The sequence below is a fragment of the Papaver somniferum genome, chromosome 2 (genome assembly GCF_003573695.1).
Source record: "Papaver somniferum cultivar HN1 chromosome 2, ASM357369v1, whole genome shotgun sequence".
NCBI lineage: Eukaryota > Viridiplantae > Streptophyta > Magnoliopsida > Ranunculales > Papaveraceae > Papaver > Papaver somniferum.
Window position 1 is genome coordinate 180663374 of NC_039359.1, and position 19612 is coordinate 180682985.

Sequence of the window (19612 nt, forward strand, 5' to 3'; positions counted from 1 at the left end):
ATTGATTGCAAACCCTGATTTGAAAGAATATATAAGGGAGAACTCTAGAATATGGGAAATCTATTCCCCACACCTCCTGTGTGATACTAGTTGTATAATCTATGGTCAATTATCCTTTAACCTTAGGTTTCTATCAAGACCCTGTAGGTTAACGACTTGAAGACTTCATTGAGATTGCGAAGCCAGACCGATACTACTTTTCTTGTAGTTGTGTGATATGATCTTGTTGTTTCTATCGTACTAAGTACAATCGTAAGATTGGCTTGTGAGATTGATTTCTCCGATAGGCAAGATATAAAAGAAGTCACAAACACCTTCGTCTCATCGTTTTTGATTCCGTAATATCTTCTTTCGCTAGTCGATTAAGATTATTATGAGGTGATTGATAATACTAGGCTTTTCTTCGGGAATATAAGTCCGGGTTATCATTTGGTTCCTGTTCACCTTGATTTATCAAAAGACGGAACAAAAACTCGTAGGTATTTCTGTGGGAGACAGATTTATCTATTATCATAGATTTTTTTGTGTGATACAGATTTGTTTATTAAAGTCTTCGAATTTGGGTCGTAGCAACTCTTAGTTGTGGGTGAGATCAGCTAAGGGAATCAAGTGTGTAGTATCCTGCTGGGATCATAGACATATGGAGCGGAACTGTACCTTGGATCAGTGTGAGATTGATCGGGGTTCAACTACAGTCAAGACCGAAGTTAGTTTGTAGTAGGCTAGTGTCTGTAGCGGCTTAATATAGTGTGTGTTCAATCTGGACTAGGTCCCGGAGGTTTTCTGCATTTGCGGTTTTCTCGTTAACAAAACTTCTGGTGTCTGTGTTATTTCTTTTCCGCATTATATTTTGTTATATAATTGAAATATCACAGGGTGTGCGTTGAATCGATCACTTGGGAATCCAACCTTTAGTTGTTGATTGAAATTGATTGATCCTTGAACATTGGTCTTTGGTACTGTTCAAGTGATTTCTCTCGTATTCAATTAGATTCGCAGATTTCTATTTGCTTAAGTAAAGTATTGAATCGAGAAAGAGAGATATAACTCTTTGATATACTTTTATTAAGATTGAGTTTGACTGTCTAGTTGATTCTCTTAAAAGTATATTAGAGTTAGTCCATACAGATTGTTAATCGAAATATTGGGTGTGGTTGTTGTACCCCCGCTTTTTCAAACTCAGCTAGCATATACAAGGGAACCAGTGGTCGATTTTATTGAACATTAACTTTTTTTTAATAACTAACAACATGATTAGATCTTGCGGATCCAAGCGCATGATTCTTGTAGCAGATTACATAGTAATTCCCGTGGATCCTGCGTTCCACGCTTGTTTAGGCGACGGAGACAGGGAGAACGCACACATATTGTTATCCAAGTGTTAATATTTATTCCAATTGGTCTGATTGGTATGTTTTTTTTTTAGTAACTCAATCACTCTACTCTATCCCAGCAGTGGTAACGATTCGATGCGTATGCCCCACCAAATCACTTAGAGAAACATATTTAAAAGAAATAAAGGAAAAACATAAGGTGAAAAGGACTCAACGAGATATGGAGAAACTACCATGTTATTTCTAACACCTGATCTATGTGCTTTTATAAATAGACTCTACAACTAAGATGATTGCATATAAGATGTTTTTTTTTCATGGGTTCCTCAATTTCTACAACCAAGATGCTTCCATCCACTTAGATTAGTTAGTGCTATCCTCAATTGGCACAAATTTCTAGGCTCTGGAGTGTAATAATGCAACTAAAAACTAAAGTTTCTCCCATACCCCCAAACTTAAATCTAACATTGTCCTCAATGTTCTAAAGATAAAATTAAAAGCATGAACAAGGAGAAATTGTTACCATTTAAAGTAAAAGAGTTAAGGAAAGATAGTATTGTGTTTCATGAGCATGGGTTACCTCCCAAGTAGTGCTAAGTTTAAAGTCTTCAGCCAGACGTCAAATGCCACAAAATGGCTAATTACCCTTAAATCATATATCAATAGTCGAAACAACTGTGGATCAACAATACTAAATAAAACTGCCACAATTTTAAGACAACTGTACCGAATTAGATAAATAAATAAATATAGCAAAACCTGATCCAACACTTCTTGCAAGACAACTGGGTTTATCTGTGGCGCCCATTTGGGCTTCATATGAGTGTCTTGACAAATAGACTCATTCGAACAACATGCCTCTAATAGATGGATTTCCTCATGGACAATATCAAGAGGATCACGTGGTGGAGTCGGAAGAGACTCAAGTAATACCTCAGGCACACTAGGCTCGATTCCCAAGTTAAGGACTTTTAATGGGGATACTTGACCATCACTACCCCCAAACTTAAGGTAGTCAGTATTCTCAGACTTTTAATGGGCGTAGTATGTTCTTTGTGTTATTCTTCTACACCAGCAGAAATCCGATTCCTGCTCTGTTTTATTCCAAACTTCCCCAAACTCTCCGTACCCCCTTCTTAGACTCCCAACAACATATTTATACATAACAGGGTCCTTGTAACTCGAGAAAATCCTTGGAAAATATGATTTTTCTTTTCGCCAAAGTCTCGATATTTCCTTCTTTCTTTAACCCTTCTGCACATCTTTCAGCTGCCCAATCTCCCAGAATAAAATCTCAAAATATTTTCTCCTTTATATCCTGCACATAACTTCCTTACAGAGCCGATATTTTTTCCCCTGTTCCCGTGTATAACATCTCCTTCCCTGTTTTAGTTAACTACTCAATATAAGAAGATTCGAATATTTATTTTAGTCCCAACACGTTACTGATTCTGTAAGTTTCTAATAATATGGCAAGAAGATATCATGCGCAAAATATCCAAAAATCCCGAGAAATTTTCTCACCTCCTGCTTTACCGATACTCAAAGTTGTAGCCATATAAAACAACTATATGTTCCCTTTCCAGTCCGTTCAAGTCCAGGCCAACAGATTTGACGCTTTAGTCTGATGAAATCATGTCCGAAATCGATTTAGAAAAATAGTCAGTTGACTACACAATTTCCCGCCCAAACCAAGGTTTAAACGATGAAAAAAAGGCGCCCCCTAACCAGAATATGGGTGTCATTAGCCGTGGGAGTGCAAATAGTAGATATGGGGTGCAAACAATGGTGAGTTACCCCTTATCAACTGAGTGCCCCTTATCCATTTGAGGATTGTAAATAACACTTTTCTGGGGTGCCTTTACCACTTCGTCCGGAAGCCAATAACATTTATTCGGGGTGCCTTTAGTAATTCCTCCCAGTGGTCCCAATACCACTTTTCGAGCCAATTTCTCTACGAAAGTGTATTTCTCCAAAAACACCTACAAAGACATAAAAGGCCATAATAAATACAAAATTGAGCACTAACAATACATGTAATTGAGAACAAAATAGACACATAAATTCTTCTATCAATAAACCAAACGGATTTCTTTACTAAACTGACCGGGCTTCCAAAATAAGCCAACTAGGCTTCGATAATAAGCCATGAGTTTCTTTAATAAACCGATTGAACTTCCAAAATAAGCTAACTAGGCTTCAATAATAAGCCATGGGTTTCTTTAATAAACCAACTGGGTTTCATTAATAAACCGACCGGGCTTCCAAAATACGCCAACTGGGCTTCAATAATAAGCCATGGGTTTCTTTAATTAACCGACCGGGCTTCCAAAATAAGAACGATTTTTTGGGAACCATGGTTTTTTTTTGGGGACCATGGTTCTCTTTTTAGTAAGACATTTAGAAGTAAAGTACAAACACCCCTTATCCAAATACTTTTGTCAACATCAAAATTACCCTTCCTAATTAAGTTAGTGTAATCATCAGTTAGTGGAATCAAACTTTGTTAATTAGTGATTAGTGTAAGATAAAATGAATATTATTTTTCTTAGAATTAAGTTATTGAAAGGGAAGAAGAAGGAGATTATAAGAGTTGGAAAAACTCAATTATTTTTTTATGTTTTCAATCCGGACCTTCAGACCACCCAAGCATATTTCAAATTTGGTTTTTTGTTGCTTAAATTGGCCAAATTTTTCTGAAAATAACAAATTTTATAGCTTGAATTGGGTTATGTCAAACAAGTTCGGCTACAAGATCAGAAGAACATGTAACTGAACTTATTTGGAATTGTAGTTTCGGCTACTTTTTCCTAACATGCAGGTAGCCGAACTCTCTTTTAATGGAGGTTTTGATGAGTTCGGCTAACAGGTTCCGGGACAGGTAACCGAACTTTTATTATAGAGTATACAGAGTAATGTTCGGTTTCCAACATTAATTTTCGACTAAAACGAACTCAATATCAGAGTGAAGTTCGGTTAGGAGAAAGTATTCTCAAATAAACCGAAATGATCAACATATGTGTTTGCATAGTAGAGTTCGGTTAGCAATTCTTTTTTTTTTGCGAACCAACCGAACTCAACATATTAATTTTCAGAGAAGGGTTCGGTTGGCAATTTATTTATTTTTTGCGAACAAGTCGAACTCAACATTTGTTGTTTTAATACAAGTGTTCGGTTAATGGATAAAATTTTCCAATTAGCCTAACCAACCAAACACAATATATTAGTTTTCAAAGAGGAGTTCAGTTATTTTTTTTTGCGTACGGAAAAATAAATTTGTGATAACCGAAGTGTTCTTCATGTTCTTGGTTACAAAATGTTCGGTTAGCGAATTAGGTTTTTTTTAAACAATTCCTACATGAACATGCCACTGACACTTCCATTCAAACCATATTTTGATGATTTCTGCTTAATTTTCTCGATCAAAAACGAACTAAAAGTGATGGCTTTTTCAATTGAACAAGGAACTTCAAGGAAAGAGATAAGAAGAAGATAAGAATTTTTTTTTTCAAAAATAAAAGATTTCCGGTGATTTTGTTTTTGATTTTGATTAATGATTCATTTAGATTAGACATATATATACTTATTAGGTTGCTTTTAATTTAAATTAAAGTAAAGGGTAAATGTGTATTTTTCTATCTTTAGGACACCCCTTATAAGTATGGGGAAGTTGACCTAATAACATCATGGTCCCTCAAAAAGCTCATGGTCCCCGAAAAATCATTCAAAAATAAGCCAACTGGACTTCAATAATAAGCCATGTGTTTCTTTAATAAACCAACCGGACTTCCAAAATAAGCCAACTAGGCTTCAATAATAAACCGTGGGTTCCTTTAATAAACCGACTGGTTGGGTTGCACAGACGCGGACATGACACGACGCGGACACTACAAAATTATCAAAAAACTAGGACGCGAACACGTATATACATATTTTATTTATATATTATTTATATATACAATCATGTGTTTATATAACAAAGTCAAGTGTTTCGATCCTAAAATTAGAAAATGATGCTACATGTGTATAAATTTCAAAAGAAAAGAAGAGACCGTATGTTTATACAAGCCGAAGGTCAAGCAATCAATCACTATTAAACACATGGCACAATCAAAATGCATTATTAGAACAACACATACCCAACCAAGGATCTACGTGATGTCATTTCCAGTTACAAAACCCTAATAAAGACCTAAATGATTGATATCAATGGTTGTCTTTATTCATTTAGTTAATACTAGTAAAAATAAAGGAAGAAATTTAAATGAAAATGAAAAAAAAAAAAAACGATTCAAACTCGAGTCATCGGTGTGTCCAAATCATACGCGCGCAGGATGCGCACATTGGTACGTCAGCGCGTCGTGTCAGCGTCTCACACGCATCTTGTGTCCGACGTGAGTCAGACACGATTCGGAAAATGAAGCGTCCGTGCAACCCAGCCGACTAGGCATCCAAAATAAGCCAACCGAGCTTCAATAATAAGATTTGGGTTTCTGTAATAAACCAATTGGGTTTCATTAATAAACCGACTAGGCTTCCAAAATAAGCCAAGTATGCTTCAATAATAAGCCATGAGTTTCTTTAGTAAACCGACCGATTGTTTGTACTGTATGCACATGCACCATTTTAATGCGGTACAAACACACTGCATCACAATTATCATAGTCCTCTTGTTACCCTTAGTCACTCCTTATGGTGCACACTTACACCTTGCGCCTATGAATCTTGAATCTGCCTATCAATTCAGTCACATACGTGATAATATATGGCTTAGAAGTATAATGTTATTAACCACTATGCTGTAAGCCTTATTGCTGCCCTCTTCCTTAGTGTTTAGAAATATCATGCCGATGGACAGTCTCTCAAACCTTTTAATTAATCTTTGAATTATTGATTTTCATTACAGAATCAACACACATTCTTTGTGTGTTTATAGACAATTAAACTCGACCTGCTACTGTAAGTTACAACGTACATATTACCTACTACTGTCAGTTACAACTCAGTGTGCATTTCACATGCTTACACAACTCAAGACTTATAACACTTCCGTGAAGAGATTCTTCTCAGAACTCAGTGAAGAGAATCTTCACAGGACTATATTCTAACACCCCCCCTCCCCCGCAAGACCAGATTATATGCAGGTGCAGAGATAATGAGCTTGAACCTGAGAAGAGAAAAACGCTTTGTGGATAACCCTTGGTGAGAATATCTGCAATTTGTTCTCTGGTGGATAAAAATCTGACCTCCAAGGACTTGGATGCAACTAGTTATCTAACATAGTGAAATGCTATTTCAGTGTGCTTCATTATGTTATGGAAAATGGGATTTGCTGTTAAGTAAGTAGCACCCATATTATCACACCAAAGTACTGATCTGGTGGTACACTGAAATTGAAGTTCAGAGAGGAGAGACTGAACCCAAACAATTTCTGAAGTGGCATCAGCTAAAGCCCTATATTCTGCCTCTATATTAGATCTGGACACTGTTTTCTGCTTTCTATAACACCAGGATATTAAGTTAGGTCCCAAAAATATGGCCATGCAACTGGTAGATCTTCTGTCAGATGTATCTCCAGCCCAATCAGCATCAGAGTATGCTTGGAGTTGTAGAGAAGAAGACTTCCTAAACTGCAGACCAAAAGACAAAGTACCTTGGAGATATCTTAGAATTCTCTTCACATCACACCAATGAGCTTCTGTAAGAGCATGCATATACTGACAAGCTTTGTTAACTGCAAAGGCTCTGTCAGTTCTAATAATTGTAGCATGTTGAAGAGCTCCAATAGTGCTTTTATGCAAAACAACATCTTCAAATAAAGGAGAGTGCTCAGCTGGTTAAGGTTTTGAATAAGGTGTGTCACTAGGTTTGTAGACACTCATCTTAGTTTTAGAGAGTAAAATAGAGATATACTGAGTTTGACTAAGATGAATACCTCCTGAAGTATGAGTAACTTGAATGCCCAAGAAAAAATGAAGCTCCCCCAAATCCTTGATGGCAAATTCATTGTTCATGTCTGTAATCAAAGAATGAATAGTAGAAGAACAATTTACAGTGATCAAGATATTATCCACATAAATAAGAATATAGATTGTGGTTGAAGCAGTAACTCTGTAAAATAATGAAGTATCCGTCTTTGAGGATTGAAAACCATTCTGAAACAAGAATTTGCTTAGCCTTTCAAACCAAGCTCTAAGAGCTTGTTTGAGTCCATAAAGAGCCTTTTGAAGTTTGCAGACATGATGAAGAAACACAGTGTCAGAATAACCTGGAGGTTGCACCATGAAAACATCTTCAGATAAATGGCCATGCATAAAATCATTATTTACATCCAATTGTCTAACTTGCCAGCTTTTGTAAAGAGCTATAAAAAGAATTGTTCTTACCATAGTAGGCTTCACAACTGGACTAAAAGTATCCTGATAATCAATGCCTTCCACCTGATTGTAACCCTTAGCTACTAATCTAGATTTGTATCTCTGAATAGATCCATCTGCATTCCTTTTGATCCTGAATATCTATTTACACCCAATAACATTGTATGCATCAGCTGAAGTAACTAACTTCCATGTGCCATTTTGAATCAATGCATTAATTTCTTCATCCATAGCAGCTCTCTATTTTGGATCCTTATAGGCTTCAGTATAACAAGTTGGACTGTGATATCCTCACATACAGATTGGACTTCAGATGCATATACTTTAGGTTTAAATATACCATCTTTTACCTCTTGTTTGCATAAGATGAGCATTAGAAGGAACTGAAGGAGGTGAGGAAGTAGGTGCAGCTAATGGAGGTAACTCTGGAAGATCAGTGACTGGAACTGTTACTTCACTAGAAATAGTTGGTGCTGAAGTAGCAATTTGTGAAGGTACAATGCACACACTAGATAAAGTTACAGATGTAGAGTCTTGAGATTGAAACAAATTGGAATAAGGAAATTCAATCTCTTCAAATATAACATCTCTATAAATTATGATCTTGTTTGTTTGCAGATTTAAGCATCTATATCCCTTGAGTAAACTACTGTAACCCAGAAAAACACACTTCACAGATCTTGGTTGCAGTTTATGATTATTGAAAGATATTAGACAGGGATAAAATGCACACCCAAATATTTTTAGGAACTTATAATCTGGTTTTAACTGAAATAAACATTCTAAAGAAGAGACATTGTGTAAGACTGAAGTGGGAAGTCTATTAATAAGAAAATTAGCAGTTTCAAATGCATATGACCAATAAGATAATGGAAACGAAGCATGAGATAAGAGTGCTAAACCAGTTTCCATTATGTGCATGTGTTTTCTCTCAGTTGTACAATTTTGAGCATGAGCATGAGGACATGACACTCTGTGACCTATTCCACATGAATCCAAGTAGGTTGATGATAGACACATTTATGTGTCTAATATGTCTCAATTGTATGTATTGTTAGTGCTCGATTTTGTATTCATTGTGTTATTTTATGTCTTTGTAGGAAATTTTAGAGAAATAAGCCCTTGCGGCGAAATGGGCTTAAAAAGTGGTGTTTTACACCCCAGGATAAAGTGTTAAAGGCACCCCAGAAATACGCTAAAAGCACCCGGAGGAGTTGTTAAAAACACCCAGAAAAATTACTATTTCCGCCCAATTGCTAAAGGGACCCCAGGAATGGATAAAGGGGAGGTCCCTTTCTTCCAAAATTTGAAATCAGAAAAAGGCGGGAAAAATGATACATGCAACTGGCAGAAGTTTGATCGGACATTTGGACGTGATTTTGTGCGATTAAATCGCTGAAACTTTGTGGAAAGATGTGATACATCATAATAAAGATGGTATGGGTGTTTGGTTCGACCATAATTGGCTTGAATTGGCTAGGAAATCCACGAGATGGAAAAAGGGGAATACGTGCAGGGAAGAGTTGTTCATGGGATTCAGCGTGTTTGTACGTGTTTGGATGGAGTTGGGATGCTGTAGAAACTTGTTTGGAGTGTGTTCCACATCAACAGAAGCGCGGAAGAGGAATTAAAGGAAAGAAAATCTCGTATTTCTTTGAAAAAGGAAAGAAAATATCCCGAGTAAAAGAAGATTATTTGGGATTAATGGAGGAGATTCAACGCGTGTTTTTGGTTTAAAGAGGTTCCCTGGGAGTCCTAGAGGGGGTGTCGAGAGTTGGAGGTCGAGAGGATAGCTCAGGAGCAAGAAATCACGAGTTGATCAAACTCTGTTTCTGCTGCTGCTGATGATGAAGAACACCAAGAACACGAAGAACAGACTGGCGTAGACAGTCGTTAATCAACAGTGTCTAAGACGCACACTAGAGGGTCGCGGTGCAGTCTCAACATCAGCAGCACCTGTCTCTTATCGTTCTTTTTGTGACACCTTCTGTGGGTCGTACATTCACTCTTTTACTCATTTTTATCATTTTAATCAACTTTTGAGCAACAAACATGTATTTTGAGCAAGTGATTAATATGAGAAGCTAAATCCCAACACTGGGACGACAGATGGAGCCCTATTTCACGCATGTGGTAATTTTAATAATTCTTTTTATGACTTTTGCACTTGTTTTTAATTGATTTATGGTTCGAATTAATTAGTTATCATTTTATTTGATGGGTCATGCTTGCTTAAATGTTTGATGTTCCATGCTTACGATTTATAACTAATATTTTGAGAATCTATATTGGCAAAGAATAAGAGTCCATATTTTTAATATTTGAGCTATAATTGCATGGAATTATTATTTGAATCACATGAATGGAATTTGGTGAAATTCTTAGTCCCAGTACCTCTCACCATTGTTAATATTTTTTTTGTATATAATTTTATTAAACCTTTAAATTTAATCTTCACAAATCTTTGAGTTCGAATCATATTTACTACAACAACGACTCTCAAAAACTTTAATCATTTTGGCGCCGCTGCCGGGGATTTGTGCTTAGGTAGAATTTTTAGGTTTTTATTATTTTTTATTATTTTATTTGTTCTTTTTATGTCTCTTTGGTTGTGTCTTTGTATTACAGGTTTGAAGTTGGATACTAAAGACCTTGGAATCAAAGCTTAAAGCTAAAAGAGAAGGAAAAAAGACAAAGCAAAAAAAAATAAAGAAAAAAGAGAGAGATTTATTTTTTTTAAGAGACTTTCCATTTTATTTTATTTTTGTAATTATTATTATTATTTTTTGTATTTCTTTTCATTGGACTGGACTTTGGACAATTTATTTTAATTTTAAACCCTACGGAAGGGTTATATAAAAAAAAATATATAAACTGTTTGCAGGGAAGGAAGACGATTACAATATCGTCTCGGCCCCTCGGGTTCGCACACTGACACCGGAGTCAGTGGCCCGAGTCGACTACAGCGGTTCTTCTCCCGTCTGGTACGGGAGGTAAACTTTTAAACACCCGCGAATCTCCTGTCAGCGGGTTTATTGTCTGCCTTAAGGTGATTATATGTTGAGGACCGAACCGGATGCTTTAATTTCCTAGTAAAGGGCAAGAACTGGCCATATAAGATAAGGGTTCGGATTTCATCATTGTTCCCTTCTTGCCCGCCTTAGGAAAACGAAACCTAACGCGAACCCAAGCTTAAAATTTGATTAAAACGAGACCGATAGGGTAACGAGCTTGGTAGGAAAATCTTTCGAAAAATATTGGTTACTCTTTTAAGCATACTTCAAAGTTCTTGATGGTTTCTGTAAGTTGAATGCGTGACTGCACCGCCTTGTAATACCGGTGAGGCTTTGGGTATCAAAGCTCCACTGAGCTTCCCTCGCCTCGATTCAACTTACATTAGCTCGGATTGATTCCAGAGGGGTGTGCTCAAATTGTAACGAATTCCTTTTCGAAGGAATAGAAGCTGGTCTAGAAAACAATCTAAGTGGAGCCATCATGCTTTTTGTTTGTTAGAAATCAGTAGGTTTGATTTGGTCGAGTCATCCTTGTTTGTGATTGTATAGAATTCCCTTGTAATTAAGAATGTCGAACTGGTATGACAGAAGCCAATACAATGAGTATCGATCTGAATTTGAATATGGACATCATCATTTTTATAACCATAGTGGGAATAGTAGTTGGGAACGCCAACCTTTTCAAGGTTATGGTTCATACCATGGTGAGCCCAATTACTATCCACACGCGAATTGGTCTTACGAGCAAGAAAATCAGGAACACTATAGTACTGGTTACTCGTTTTTGGAAACTAGTCCTGATTATGATATTTCTGAACCTGTTCCATATCTAGAAGAGACCCAACAACGGATTGAAAGGACGTATAAATGTTTAGTTGCAATGAATAGTTCAGAAGAAGAGTGTACACGATATTCTAAGATGATAAATGAGAGTGGTGAACGTATAAGTGTTATGCTCAGTGAAATTCAGGCACGTCTAGAGGCAGAAAATGAACAGTTGGCTAATGCTGCTCGAAATAATCTAAATTTCCAAAATAAGGTTTCTAATTCTACCCTTGATATCAATAGTGAATATTTGCCTAATTTAGAGGACGAGGCTAGAATAAAAGACACTACTTATTTAGATAAGGTTCAATCATCTTTGTACTATTATGATGAGGATAGTATTAATAAATAATCTGAAATATGTAGGCATAGTGATCAGGAATCTATTAATCCAATTAAGCTTTATAATGATTATATTATTTCTAGTTCAAATCCAAATAATTTTTATGATTATTCACCTATTCAAAAGGACGAGGATTTGATTAGGGATACCACCGTTTTAGATGATGTAGTTTTTTCTTTTGATTACGAAGCTGATAGTGGTTTAGAGGAACGGGTTTATTCTGAAAATGCTGTTTTAGAGTCTAGCGACTCAGAAACAATAGTATTAGATGAAGAAGATATACCCGTAGAGATGAGTAAAGATGCACTACCTGATAATAAATTAGAAGAATCAATTGACCATTTTCAAAAATCTAATGATCCAGAAATTAGGGAGATTGTAACTAGTCTATCTAGAGACACTGAAAACTCTAAGTTTGGGGGTGATTATCACCTTCCTAGTGCCTTACCTTTAACTCTCAGAAAGTCCCTTCACTTAGGACTTGATATCTCTGCCTCGACAATTTTACAAGATTACCTTCATACTCGTTTTCCCAAACCTAATGATGTCCAGGAAGAAGTTCAGTCGTTAGAAACCCATCCTCTGGTTGATGTGGTTTGCCCAGACTATGATCCCCAGATTGACTTTGTTTTCCCACCAAATAGTTTTCTTCCAACTGTGGGAACGTTTATATTCCAAATGTGTCGAATATTAAGTTGTGAGACTAAACCTAAATGCTTTAGGAAATTAGAATCGACACATTTGCTTAAGAATGACCACTACTCTCATTTTGGTCAATTATGCAAGTCAAATCTTATTGACTTAGAGGATCCTCAGTTATTTAGGTTATTATTGTGCGCTTCTAAGATCATATTTGAGTTTTTCCAGACTCTAGGACATAATGATTCGGATCCCACCTATGAAGAAACGCAGCCAATGAAAATTTTCTATTTAGACCCTTTCATAGATCTGAACCTGAACCACAATTAGATATAAATTTCTTAATCAGGAAACTAAGTAAGGGCATGCTAGTCTTGTTCACTTTCTTGGTTCATTGCAGTTTCCTTTGGTCAGCTCTATTTAGTTTTGAAGACCCACAGTTATTTCGGCTGTTATTTTATGGTTCGAGTTGACTAATCCTTTCCTAAGTATGTCTGAAGAATTTAAACTTAGCACTTCTTGGGAGGTATCCCATGCTCATGCAACACGTTAATATCTTTCCTTAACTCTTTCGCTTCAAATGGTAACAGTTTCTCATTGTTCATGCTTTTAGTTTCATCTTTAGAACATTGAGTACAATGTTAGATTTAAGTTTGGGGGTATGGGAGAAACTTTTTAGTTGCAATTATTAAACTCCAGAGTCTAGAAATTTATGCATATTAAGGTTTGCACTAACCAATCTAAGTGGATGGGAACATCTTGGTTGTAGGAGTTGAGGAACCAATCTGATTAAATGGAAACATCTAGAAGAGTCTATTCATAAAAGCACAGAGCTCAGGTGTTAGAATTTTTTTTTTTTAAAAAAAAAAAACATGGTAGTTTCGCCATATCTCGTGATGAAAACATCGAAAGAATCCTGATCACTTCTTTTTCCTTTTACCTTTTTACCATTACTAGGGTGAAGTAGAGTGACTGAGATACACTAAAAAAAAAAAAATCAGACCAGACCATCAGACCAACCGGAATAAATTCAATAAAGTCAACCACTGGAACCCTTGTATATGCCAGTTTTGTTGACCTAGAGTTAGGATTATCAACTACTGGTTCCCTTGTATATGCCAGTGTGTTGATATTAGTCCAGACCAGTATCTCAGTCTATTAGGATAGGTTCACCTTAGTCAACATCTACGTATTCTTTTCTCTACATCCATCTTCTTAATCTATCCATGTGATTGGTTGATTTCGTTTTATGATTTCCAAAAACTATCTGAGTAGAGCTCTGTCACTTTTTATGAATTTTAGTATGCTTGAGTGCAAACTCGTGTACAACAATTGGAATTTCGCATCAAGGTACTTCCTCCTATAGTCAATGATTGTATGCCAACCAAGGAGATTCTTTAGTGCCTTCCAAGGTTCTGCGTAGATAGCTAGGGTCTGGAGTATTGGTTTTGTGGGTACACCTCTGGTAAACCCTCCCGAGATTAACTCGGTCACTAGGGACACCTAGTGAGTTAGGATTTTATTTTCCATATTAGTTTTGCTCGAGGACTAGCAAATAATAAGTTTGGGGGTGTTGATAGACACATTTATGTGTCTAATATGTCTCAGAAAAAGGCGGGAAAAATGATGCATGCAACTGGCAGAAGTTTGATCAGACATTTGGACGTGATTTTGTGCGATTAAATCGCTGAAACTTTGTGGAAAGATGTGATATATCATAATAAAGATGGTATGGGTGTTTGGTTCGACCATAATTGACTTGAATTGGCTAGGAAATCCACGAGCTGGAAAAAGGAGAATACGTGCAGGGAAGAGTTGTTCACGGGATTCAGCGTGTTTGTACGTGTTTGGATGGAGTTGGGATGCTGTAGAAACTTGTTTGGAGTGTGTTCCACATCAACAGAAGCGCGGAAGAGGAATTAAAGGAAAGAAAATCCCGTATTTCTTTGAAAAAGGAAAGAAAATATCCCGAGTAAAAGAAGATTATTTGGGATTAATGGAGGAGATTCAACGCGTGTTTTTGGTTTAAAGAGGTTCCCTGGGAGTCCTAGAGGGGGTGTCGAGAGTTGGAGGTCGAGAGGATAGCTCAGGAGCAAGAAATCACGAGTTGATCAAACTCTGTTTCTGCTGCTGCTGATGATGAAGAACACCAAGAACACGAAGAACAGACTGGCGTAGACAGTCGTTGATCAACAGTGTCTAAGACGCACACTGGAGGGTCGCGGTGCAGTCTCAACATCAGCAGCACCTGTCTCTTATCGTTCTTTTTGTGACACCTTCTGTGGGTCGTACATTCACTCTTTTACTCATTTTTATCATTTTAATCAACTTTTGAGCAACAAACATGTATTTTGAGCAAGTTATTAATATGAGAAGCTAAATCCCAACACTGGGACGACGGATGGAGCCCTATTTCACGCATGTGGTAATTTTAATAATTCTTTTTATGACTTTTGCACTTGTTTTTAATTGATTTATGGTTCGAATTAATTAGTTATCATTTTATTTGATGGGTCATGCTTGCTTAAATGTTTGATGTTCCATGCTTACGATTTATAACTAATATTTTGAGAATCTATATTGGCAAAGAATAAGAGTCCATATTTTTAATATTTGAGCTATAATTGCATGGAATTATTATTTGAATCACATGAATGGAATTTGGTGAAATTCTTAGTCCCAGTACCTCTCACCATTGTTAATATTTTTTTTGTATATAATTTTATTAAACCTTTAAATTTAATCTTCACAAATCTTTGAGTTCGAATCCTATTTACTACAACAACGACTCTCAAAAACTTTAATCAGTTGACACATTTCTATATAGATCTCCCCAATCTGACTGAATAAATTTAATGCTTCTGGATAATAACCTCTCAACATGAGCCTTAAATTTGATAAATGTGGAAAGAAATTCAAACTTATATGCCAAAGGATATATCCATGTAAACCTGCTAAATGAGTCTACAAATGACAGATAATATTTGTAGACATTTATTGAACATAAAGGAGATACCCATACATCAGTGTGAATAAGATCTAAAGGACAATAATCTTTGGCATTAGACATTTTTGAATAGGGCAAAGCATGACTCTTAGCTAACTGACAATCATGACATATAGTAGTAGACAGATGATCCCCTAATAACTCCATCAATAGTAGACATCACATGCTTCAATGTTTGATATGCAGGATGTCCCAATTTGTTGTGCCAACTGGAGAGAGTAATTGTACTTGATGTAAAAGCTTGTTTAAGTTGAGCTGCTGTAAACTCCAGATGATAAAGTCCATCTTTAACAGGACCATGAAGGAGCACCTTGTGAGTAACCATATCCTTCATAAAGAATTCATCATGATAGAATTCAAAGAAACAATTATTCTCTTTGGTAAATTGATGCACTGATATTAAATTCTTAGTTATTGAAGGGACATGAAGCACATTTGACATAACAAACTTTATAGAGCCATTCTGAAAATTAGAAGAACCAGTATGAGTTATGTGCAAACCTGAGCCGTTTCCCACACGCACTTGATCAGTTCCCTGGTACTTAGAGTGTAAGTTGAGATTAGACAAATCAGAAGTAAGATGATGTGTGGCACCTGAATCTGGAATCCAACTAGAATGAGAAGTAGAAGCACCATAACAGGATGTAGAAGCACCAGACTGTGAAGTATAAGGATCATCATTGTAAACTACAAAGGCTTTAGGTTTTGGACACCAAAATTCTTCATAATCATCACCAAAGTAGTCATAAGAGGTATTATAAGCTTGAGCCATATAATTGTCAGATGGTTCATGTCTGTAGTGACAAGTTAGAGCAAAATGTCCAGGTTTCTTGCATATTTGATAACCAATAGATGGATTGAATCTTATAGCTGGTGGATCAAAGTTTGTTGGTGGAGCAGGTGGACCAAATCTACCACCACCATTGGGCATTCTACCTATAAATCCTCCTCTAAATCTACCACCTATATTACCTCTAAAATTACCAGATCTATTGAATGGGCCTCTAGAGGGATATGATTTTCATTGATGTGACACAAGACTATATTTATGAGGGTAATCATAAGACTGATTGTAGTGAGTAATGGTAGGATTAGGAGAAACTTTGAATTGATTACCAAATGCAGAAGTAGAGTTAACCTGATGTTATTGAGTGACATTAACAGAAGCAGCACTGAGATCAACATTAGATTCAACATTCATTCTTGATTCCTCTGCGAGTAGTAAGCCGAGAAGCTCTGAAGAAGTAATTAGGTTCTCATTCTTGATTGTTGAGTGCAGATTGATGTTTTGAAAGAGTTAAACTCAGCAGGTAAGCCTTAGAGAATGTGAAGAACAAGATCCTCATCAATAATTGCTCGGTTAATATGTGAAAGCTGATGAGAAATAGATCGTGCTCTGTTGAAGTATGTTAACATCGAATCAGTACTCTTCTTCAGTGTAATGAGATCAGATTTCAACTGCATTAATCTCGATTTTCTAGTAGCATTATAATTATGTTCTAATCGAGTCCAAACTTCATGAGAAAATGTGCAATCAACCACCCGAGAGTGAATTTCTTCAGTACAGGCTGTAAATAACCAAGAGAGGATAGCTTGATCTTGATTTATCCAGTATGCATACACAAGATTACGAAAAAAATAATTATTTGGATCTGAATCTTCGAAACCAGGAGCTTCAATAATTTTGAGACCTTCAGCAGATGTATGCCTGTAATACTATGACAGACAGATAAACGCTCCATCAACAAATATGAATAAATCATAACTTCGAAGAAGTGGAACAATTTGAGATTTCCAGAGACTGTAATTGGTATTTGATACATTTGATGGTGATTTAAAGGTTAGAGAAACATGTTTTGTTGATTCTGTCATTGTGATAATGAATGAATGAAGAAGATAGAGATTTTGAGAAAATTAGGGTTAACAACAGGTATCTGATACCATGTTGAGAAAGATCATGTCGTTGGACACTCTCTCAAACCTTTTCATTAATCTTTGAATTGTTGATTTTCGTTACAGACTCAACATACATTCTCTGTATGTTTATAGACATTTAAACTCAACCTGCTATTGTCAGTTACAATGTACATATTACCTACTACTGTCAGTTACAACTCAGTGTGCATTTCACACGCTTACACAACTCAAGACTTATAACACTTATGTTAATATATTCTTCTCAGAACTCAGTGAAGAGAATCTTCGCAGGACTATATTATAACACTTAGTAACTTAAGTTCGTGTCTTCTCTTTTTCCTTCGGTTTATTATCTGCCAAAACATGACTCATAATCTAACCAGCTGTAGACTTGTAACAAGGTTTAGCATTCTAAAATATTTTTTGACATCTTGCTTTCCAGACAAATAACATTTTTTGACATCTTGTTGTAGACTTGTTTTCGTCATTAACATTATATCGGGACTGAAGTTTTTTTATTTTATTTGGAAACCATTTTTTTTAACGAAGGAACACCTTATATTACATAGAAAGGTTCAGTACATCATTTGCTAAGTAAGGAATTAACATGTCAGGTGGATTGTACCACCATTCCCCCAAATCTGTTCTTTTCTAGCCGCTTTTGCTAAAACACCAGCTACCTTATTACAACCTCTATGGACAAACACACAAGACCAGAGAGAGTTAATGTTACATATATTTATACACTTTCTAAGTAATGACATACCCTGCCAAGGAGGAAGAGAAGACTGCTGCCTGACATAAGAGCTGATACTCAGATTATCAGTTTCAAACACAACATCACACCAACCATTAACACTTTCCATTTCCATAGCTTCCAATAATTCCCAAGCTTCTGCCTGATGAATGTTTACAACTCTTCTTACTGTTGATTTTCCAGCCACAAAATGTCCTGCATAGTTTCTTATTATTATTATACCAATACCAGCAAGTAAGGAACTACAACTGTGAGAAGCATCGATATTGATTTTCGTAGCATTTAGAGCAGGGGGGTTCCAGGTGTTATTCATAATAAGTCTAATAGAAACAAGGGAGAAAGATAATCGTGATGTATTATGTAAATGATGTTTTGCAATATAAAAGCTAACTTGATGTATGACAGTGATACGATTAGGAGTAATATTACTAAAGATAACACTACATCTATGTTTCCAGATGAAATGCAGAATGCAAATTATAATATGTATAAGATGAGGGGTATTGTGAATATTTATCTGAGAATCATGAGACTGCCAACTTTGAACCCAAGAAAGAACCGAAGAATTTTGCAGCATTGAAGAATATCGTCGAGGACAAAAGTATCTCCAGATAGCTTGAGTAAAAGGACAATGTAAGAACAGGTGATCAACATCTTCAGTATTTGATGAATCACAGAAGATACAATGGTTGTCATTAGAAATCACATGCCTGAATAACCTGGCCTTAACTGGCAGAGCATCATGAAGACATTTCTACCAAAAAATCTGGAACTTATATTGCATTTTCAACTTCCAAAATTTTAACCAAAACTGAGGCGACAAATTCAAAGTAGAACTGCTGATGTTATCTTGTTCGCACAACATTTTGTAGGCTGAAGCAGTAGTAAAAATTTCAGAAGCAGTATAAGGCCAGATTAATTTATCTTTTTGATCCAATTTAATGGGTATAATAAGAATTAAATCTACCTGAGATGAAGTAAAAAGATGTCGAAGAAGAGAAATGTTCCACTGACCAGATCGAGAATCTATTAGCTGAGAAACCACTGATAGTCTGAAGTGTTTAAATTATTCCAATCCAGAAATGTTGTTGATAAAGTTGGAATCCAATTAGAAGTCCAAATGTTAATACTGCTGCCATTTCCAACTTCCCATGTAGCATATTTAAGAATAATTTGAAGCCCCTGACAAATACTCTGCCACACCCAGCTGGAATTTACTGAATCTGGAGGAGGGAAGAACTGCAAATCATTATGGGGAAAGTATTTTCCTTTTAAAATTCCCCCCACAAAGCATCTTGGTTATGGAGCAATTGCCAAGCCAATTTAGCTAAGAAAGTATAATTATAATTTCCTAAATGCTTCGTACCTAAACCTCCAAGTCGTTTAGGAAGGCGCATTT